This window comes from Mustela nigripes, chromosome 6, assembly GCF_022355385.1.
Source record: "Mustela nigripes isolate SB6536 chromosome 6, MUSNIG.SB6536, whole genome shotgun sequence".
Lineage (NCBI taxonomy): Eukaryota > Metazoa > Chordata > Mammalia > Carnivora > Mustelidae > Mustela > Mustela nigripes.
Genome location: NC_081562.1, coordinates 92,474,431 through 92,482,920, shown reverse-complemented (window position 1 = coordinate 92,482,920; position 8,490 = coordinate 92,474,431). Strand labels below are relative to the sequence as shown.

The 8,490-nt window shown below is 47.5% G+C and overlaps 1 long non-coding RNA gene across 1 annotated transcript; it reads left to right on the top strand.

Annotated features, from left to right (window-relative positions):
• The first annotated feature begins 22 nt into the window (after positions 1-22).
• Positions 23-2,183, top strand: LOC132020785 (uncharacterized). Its single transcript, XR_009405083.1, has 2 exons — positions 23-451; positions 2,053-2,183. It is a non-coding gene; the product is annotated as an uncharacterized LOC132020785 (long non-coding RNA).
• Positions 2,184-8,490: the final 6,307 nt, after the last annotated feature.

The following is an 8,490-nucleotide window of genomic DNA, read 5'->3' as shown; positions in this document are numbered from 1 at the left end:
GCCGGGGGCGGGGGGCGGGCGCCAGGGCCTTGGGGCCGGCGGTGGAGGCGCCGCGGCTGAGCGTCGGAGAGAGGCGGAGACTAGGGGGAGGGGGCGTGGAGCGGGAGGCGGAGGCGGGGACTCGGAGCTGCGGCGCCGAGCTTGGGACTGAGGTGACCGAGGCCGAGCTGCGGGAGGTCGGGCTTGGGGACCCGGCGGGCGGGGCGAGGTCGCTCCGCGCCGCCCACGCCGGATGCACAGCCGGCCCTCTTCGCGCCCACGTACCCACGTGAGCGCCCAGCCGGCGACATTCCTACATCGCCCTCCCCGCCCGCTCCTACCCCTCCGAGCGGAGAGCGGAGTTTCACAACCACGCGCGGGTACACAAAAACACGGAGAAGCGCACGAACGTGCACACGAGCCTCAACAACTACGCGGACGCCCGCTGCCCACACTCCGGCCTCGCGATGCTGTACGTGGGATTGCTAGGAATGAGCCGGGAAAAAGTTGGCGGAGTCTTGGGGTGCGCGGCTCCTCTCGGGCGTGCATCCGACTCCCCTTGAGTGTGCGCTTAGGGCAGGTCTGCGAGCGCGGGTCTCTGCAGGAATTCCTCGGATATCCCAGCACTCTTACTCTGCTGCAAAAGGAGTCATTTGAAGGCCCCTGCTCAGAAACCCAGGCCTCCATCCCTGCCTCGAGTCCCTGTCGAAGTTTGGGGTACAGGAATGGGAGGGTTATGGTAGAAGCTAACGCGTCGATCAGTCGCGTCGGGCTGTTAGAGCATTGGTCAGGCGGGGATGGAAGGAGGTACCCCTCCTTCCTCTACTCGTCGCACCCTGTTTGTTAAGGATGAGGACCTGCTCCTCGGGAATTCTGTGGCAAAGCTGGGGTAGGGAGAACATCCATTCTGCGGACGTTTTTAGGGACCTGCGCTCTAGAGAGTCTAATGGAAGATGGGCGGGAGGCCGGAGAGTCCGACGTGGCTCCCTGCGGAGGAGTTGGAGGGAGGAGCTCCCTCAAGGAGCCTAGCCCCCCTCCGCAACCCACCCTCCCCGTTTGTTTCTCCTAGCCCCATCTGGTTCCCATTACACTCCCGCCCACGGCTGGGAGGTCGGGTGGGGGTGGGGGTGGGGGTGGGGGGCCAGCAGGGGCTCTGAGGGCCGGTCCTGGCTCGAGGCCCCGACAAAATGAAGGCATGGTGGATGGGGAACCGAGCGGACCGGCCGGGGGTCAGGTTCTCCTTGGTCCGAAACCTCAGCCCCGCCCCGCCATTCCGCACTTCTGAGTGGCTCGGGGCCTGGCTAGGCGTGGGCGGCGTGGGCCGGGACTAGTTCTACATTCCGGCTCAGCAGGGGGACCTTTCCGTCTCCGGTGGGGGCAGAAGAGGGGGAGTGCATCCCGGGGTGGGATTTCGGTACCTAAGATTCACTTCTCCTTCAGCCCCAAACGCAGTGAGGAGGTAATAGGAAAGCGCAGATCCCTCCTCCCCCAACTCCCCATCCCCAGTTCTGCAACTGGAAGGCGCGGCTAGACGGGCTCCCTCCCGGGACTCTCCCCGACCCTCTCTGAAGTGTGTGGGCACCCCCTCCCCCACTCTTCTCTGGTTATTTTGGAGCCTGGGCTGCCAGCCGCTGGCCCCGGGTTTCCACGTGCCTCCTCCCTCCCCCTGCCCACGCGCCCCGTGACGCACATCCTCCGCCCACGCAGCCTCTTTCAGGCGCCCCCCTCCCTCCCACCCGGGCCCCTTTGGGGCGGTGCTGAGCCCCCGGGTCCGGAGGGAGACGCAGGCCCAGGAAAGAGGGCGGAGTAGCGAGTGAAGCCGGCGAGGGTAACCAGCTGGACGCTGGGCCCTTGGGTCCCAGTCCGGGAAAGGGGACGAGGGAGGAGCCGATTCCGGGTCCTCCACTTTTTTATTCTGGGGGCGGATATTCGGCCAGAGAGGGAGAAAGGGAGACCAGCCCCAAGACCTGGGCTTGCCCAGTCCCCTAGGGGAGTAATAAGTAGGGGGTCTCCCTGGGTGTGAACCTGTGTGGGAGAGTGGAACTCCTGAGGGTTTGTATCTTTGTTTTTCAGGGTTGTCGTGAGGTTCAAATGAGAAGATGTGTATGAAGACTCTGTAAAGTGCCAAGCAAATTTAAGACGTTATTGCTAGTTTGTGCCTCTGTATCCTCAGATAATGTATTTATATGTTTCTTTACATCGAATTGTGTATCTGTGTCTCTGTCTCTCTCTAGGTTTGTATGTGAGCCCCTATGTGTGGATTTAAAAATATGTACATTTAAAAAAAAATCATTGACTTGTGAAGCCCCGCAAGAGGCCCAGAGCGCCCCCGCAGCCGGAGCTGCTGAGACGTCTGTTCTTCGCTTCCCTCCCACTCCTGCCACCCCCAACTCCCCTCCTACTCCCTTCCGTTGAGAACTAGGAATTTCCAGCCTTTTGCAATTGGAGAGAGACAGAGACAAAGAGACCGAGACTATGAGAAGCTACAGAAAAACAAAGATAAAAGGGGGGGGATGATAAAAGGTGTTGCACAAATACAAAAATTTTATTTCTCCTTTTTTTCTCCGTGAGCCCTATTCTCCCCAGTGTGGATCAGGACCCCTCCCTACCTGACTCACCTGCTTCCCCCTCCCCATCCGAGTGTTCTCAGAGTTTACGCATAGCGCATAGCGTAGCAAGGGATCCCATTTAATCAAGGATTAATTATTGTCTACACCGGTCTCTTCCAGGAAGGGAAACAGTATCCCCAGTCCCAATTTTCCAAGAACAGGGGGAAAGAGTGTGAAGAAGTGGGTGGAAGAGGAGTGAGGAAATTGCTAACCAGAAGGATTGTCATTCCTGGGCACGTGCAGATTTTCATCTAGCAGATTGCACTGCTCACATTCCCCTCCACTATGTTTTTACCAGGCCAAATCAAGTTCGCTCAGCAGGGTCTGGCTCAAATGTCATCCTCCCTCATGCCCCACTCCCTCACCAGGCAGAATTAATTCCTTCCATCCCTCAGAGGCCTCAAGGCTCTTTGTAAGCCTTTCAATTATACTTGCTTGTCTCTCCCTCAGCGCAAGACTTCTCTAGCGCTGGTCTGCTCTCTGGTGGGCCCTTTGAAATGAATGCATTAATGATGCTATTTCCTGGTCTGAAAAGGGCGATTGACACATTTTGCTCCAAAAGGGGCCAAATCTGGGCTAAACTATTAAGTGAAGAGGTCTCCTTTACTTAAAGTTTCCAGTGAATCTCGCAAGTGTGGCCCCTTGGTCTTCGAAAATGTCCACTGTTGTGGGGCATGTGACTGGCTCAGTCAGTATAGCATGTGACTCTTGATCTTGGGGTGGTGAGCTGCAGCGACAGGTTGGGCGCAGAGTTTACTTAAATTAAAAAAATAAAATGTCCAGTGTTCTGGTAAATTAATTCATACCCAGATGGGAAAGGTAGGAGACTGAAATCTTTGCTAGTAACAGAAAAATATGAATATAAAATAAAGATCCTCATTTTTTTCTCTTTGTAACATGTTATAATTGTGGTCTAAGGAGTGTTCTCCTTCAGTTAGTCATTTTACAAGAGATGCTTCACCAGGTGAAGACAAATAATCCTAACCTCTGCCTTGAAGGAGGTAGGGAGATAGTGCAACAAAAGGGGTACCCAATAATGACAGAAGAATAGGGGGCAACTGATGTCTTCTGGTGTTGTAGGAAACTGGTTTAGACAGGCATCCAAAGTACTTGATGTAGCCTAGGATATTGATGTATGAATATTTCTAGGGCCAGTCAAGTCAGATTAGAATGGAAACTTACATGGAGATATGAAACAGAATATATTTCAGAAACTAGAAATTATTCATTATTGGGGCACCTGGGTGGCTCAGTGGGTTAAGCCTCTGCCTTTGGCTCAGGTCTCTCTTGCTCTGTCAAATAAATAAAAATCTTTAAAAAAATAAAGAAATTATTCATTATTGCTGGATAGGCCGCCCCGGGAGGGGCACCTGATTGACTCAGTCAGTTACAGTGTCCTACTCTTGGTTTCAGCTTAGGTCATGATCTCAGGATTGTAGGATTTGTCTCCGTACCAGCTCAGTGCTCAGCATGGAGTCAAGTTGTCCTCCCTCTGGTCCTCCACCCCCTCCCCTTCCATGCCTATGTGTGCGCTTTCTCTTTCTGTCTCAAATAAATAAATAAATAAATAAGGGATTCATGGGTGGCTCAGTGGGTTAAAGCCTCTGCCTTCCACTCAGGTCATGATCCCAGGGTCCTGGGATCAAGCCCCACATCAAGCCCTGCATCGGGCTCTCCCCTCAGCAGGGAGCCTGCTTCCCTGCCTCTCTGCCTACTTGCGATCTCTATCTGTCAAGTAAATAAATAAAAATTTTAAAAATAAATAAATATATTTTTTTACTTTTTCTAACATTTAAATTCAATTAATTAACATATAATGTCTTACTTGTTTCAGGGGGTAAGATCTGTGATTCATCAGTCTTACATAATACCTAGTGCTCATTACAACACATACCCTACTAAATAAAATCTTTAGAAGAAAACCAGCCAAGGGAGGTGTAGAAGGCCATTTTATTAAGTGTATTTTAGACTTGTGCTTTCTCAAACTATGGCAAAGGACCAATTAAACAAATTCCAGGGCGCCTGGTTGGCTCAGTTGGTTAAGTGTCTGCCTTCAGCTCAGGTCATGATCCCAGGGTCCTGGGACTGAGCCCTGCATTGGGCTCCCTGCTCAGCAGGGAGCCTGCTTCTCTCTCTCCTGCTTCCCCTGCTTGTGCTCTCTCTCTCTCTTAAGTAAATAAATAAAACCTTTTAAAAATTCTAATCTATTGTTCCCTACTTCTGTAAAATACACCAAACATGAATTGTTAGAAAAGTAAAACAGGGGCGCCTGGGTGGCTCAGTGGGTTAAGCCGCTGCCTTCGGCTCGGGTCACGATCTCAGGGTCCTGGGATCGAGTCCCATATCGGGCTCTCTGCTCAGCAGGGAGCCTGCTTCCCCCTCTCTCTCTCTGCCTGCCTCTCTCTCCATCTACTTGTGATCTCTCTCTGTCAAATAAATAAATAAATAATCTTAAAAAAAAATCAAAAAAAAAAAAAGAAAAGTAAAACAAAGTCCATATTTTTATTAGATTCAACAAATACAAAAATTCTCTGTCAAACTGCAAGAAAAGTTTCTAAATGCTTACACTTAATTTCTGAAATACTTCCATTGCAGATTGGTAACAAACTTTGAACAGCCCAGTTGTAGTTAGTTTCTTTACATCTATGTTTTAGATCACAGTCAAGACCCGGGGCTTCATCACTGGAGAAACTAGGGAATCATAAGGACTTTGTAATATGGAAGTGACACAGGCAGATCTGCATTTAAGAGTAGTGTGGATGAAGGGTTTTATGGTTGCAAAAACCACAAGGAAACCAGCTTGGAGAAAATTAAAGTGGTTCAAGTGGTAAGATGTATACAAATAGCTCAAGTAGCTGGGATTCTAGCTTGGGCGACTGAAGAGTTGAAATGGAGTGTCTTCATCAAATTTTTATGGTCTGTAATTCTCCTAGAGTAAAAAAATAATAATTGTGAAAACAAAAACTTTTTCTTAACTCATTTGACACCACAACCTAATCTGACCCGAACTTACTTGTGGCACACCTCCGAAATTTATATCAAGTTGTTTATAGTTTCATTTATCCCACTTTTGTTTATCCCAGTGTGAATAATTATGTCTCAATGCAGAAAAATTAATTTGTTTGATTACAGGCTGCTGTCCTAGGCCCCATTGGGATTGTTGCCCTATATGTTGTATATGCACCATATTACCTTTCTAAAATCCAAAAATATTCTAAAACACATTTACTATCCAGATTTTCCACTCCATTTACTCAACAGTCTTGGTCTGAGTTTTTGGCTATTTGCATACATCAGATCCACCTGCAGATAATGAATATTCATTGCATTGTGTGCTATAGACTCTGAAAATGACTCCTTTTTAAAAGATTTTATTTATTTTATTTATTTTTAAAGATTGTATTTATTCATTTGAGAGAGAGACAGAGAGCACAGGCAGAGGGAGAGGCAGGGAGAGAGGGAGAAGCAGACTCCCCATGGATTTGGGGGCCTTTATCCTTAGGACCCTGAGATCATGACCTGAGCTAGGAGAGATGTTTAACCATCTGAATCATGCAGGTGTCCCTTAAGATTTTATTTTTAAGTAATCTCTGCATCCAATGTGGGGCTCAAATTTACAACCCCAAGATCAAGAGTCACATGCTTTACTGATCCAGACTGGCACCCCCAGAAGCAGATTCTTTAAAGTGTTTTGAGCAGTGTCCTCATGGTAAAATAAAGCTAAAAGCTTCTTTTGTGACTACCTTGAAGTGTCAGAACTTTTTTGGATGGTAAGGTGGAATGTTTTTATGGGCAATACAGTCTCATTATTGTATATCTCCATTGCAAAAGTCAATGGTCAGTGATCTTCTGGAATTAGTTCCCAAATCTGGAATTAGTTCCTCTGTTCTCTGGCCTTTATTCAAAACCAAAGAGTGAGCTCTGAATGGTGACAATTTGGGGCCTAGTAGAAAATGAGGTGTGTGTGCGTGTGTGTGTGTGCATGTGTGTGTGTGCATGTTTGTTTTTTAAAACTTTTGAATTTACATGGGGCACCAAGATAGCTCAGTGGGTTAAGCCTCTGCCTTCTGCTCAGGTCATGATCTCAGGGTCCTGGAATCAAGCCCCACATAGGGCTCTCTGCTCAGCGGGGAACCTGCTTCCCCTTCCCCCTCTGCCTGCATCTCTGCCTCCTTGTGATCTCTCTCTCTGTGTCAAATAAATAAAATCTTTTTAAAAAGAACTTTTGAGGGGCACCTGGGTGGCTCAATGGTTTAAAGCCTCTGCCTTTGGCTCAGGTCAAGATCCTAGGGTCCTGGGATTGAGCCCCACATCGGGCTCTCTGCTCAGCAGGGAACCTGCTTCCTCCTCTCTCACTCTGCCTGCCTCTCTGCCTACTTGTGATCTGTCAAATAAATAAATAAAATCTTTAAAAAAAAGAACTTTTGAATTTACAGAAAAATTGAGAAGATAATATAGAGAGTTCCCCTATACCATATATTCAGTTTCACTATTGTTGCCTTTTACCAGTGTGGTGCATTTGCCAACATTAATGGACCAGTATTCTTATGTTATTATTAATGAAAAGTCTACAGTTTATTCAGATTTTCTGAGTTTTACCTAATATTTTTTCTATCTAGAAATAGCTGGCTGTTACAAGTTCTCAGTCTTTCCTTGTTTTTGATGACCTTGATAGTTTTGAGGAGTACTTGTCAGGTATTTTTTAGTTTGACCCTCTATTGGAATTTATTTTTTTCCTCAAGATTAGGTTAGTTTTATGGGTTTGGGGGAGGAAAACCACAGACACTAAATGCCATTTTCATTGCATGACATCAGGCATACATAGTATCTATGTGATTTAGTACTGTTGATACTGACCTCTCCAGGTCAGCGGGGGAATGTGCGTGAGAGAGACACGATGACTACTGCAGCAGGGGTAACCTAGACTTTTCTCTTTGAGGATGAAATTTCTTCTCCTGAGCATAGCTCAGACCCATTTTGACTTTTTAAAAATACTTTGTATTTGAAAGCTTGAAACTTCCCCATCAGTAACCTCCTTCCCAGAACTTCCTCTCAGCTCACTGGGCTCCACAATCTCTAGTGCTCCCACCCACCACTCTCAGATCCTTTAAAAAAGTCAGATGCTTCAATTTCTACTAACATTAACTGAATATCTGTTTATGTGCTAGACATTCTTCTAGGCCCTCATTGTGTTAAATCATTTAAGGGGAAGCAGCCTGATGCATAGAAGGACTTGGGCTTTTGGGTAAGACTTGGGTTCAAACCTTAGCCCAGCTCAATTAACTATGCAATCTTGGGCAGGTTCTGTGTCCTAGCCTTGGCTTCTTAAATGGAGATATTTGTTTCGCATCTTGCTGCAAGGAATAAAAAATTTTCTCCTAATCCTCACATTCATTTCACTTCCAATCCTCTCATCTTCATGGGTACCTGGCTGAATCTAAAGAGCATGCCACTCTTGATCTCAGGGTGCAGTTCAAGCCCCACGTGGACTGTAGAGATTTAAAAAATAATAATAATAACCCCCAAAACCCTATACCTACATTTATTAAAAAATTACTGTTTTTTTTTTTTAGTAATCACTACACCCAATGTGGGGCTCCAACTCACGACCCGAAATCAAGAGGGGCGGAATCAGCCAGGCACCGCCCTAGTTCTACATTTTTTTTTTTTTAAGATTTTATTTATTTATTTGACGGAGATCACAAGTAGGCAGAGAAGCAGGCAGAGAGAGAGAGGAAGGGAAGCCGGCTCCCTGCTGAGCAGAGAGCCCGATGCGGGGCTGTATTCCAGGACCCTGAGACCATGACCGAGCCGAAGGCAGAGGCTTAAACCACTGAGCCACCCAGGCGCCCCTCTAGTCCTACATTTTTAAATGCTAATGTTTTTTTGCCATAAAACACTG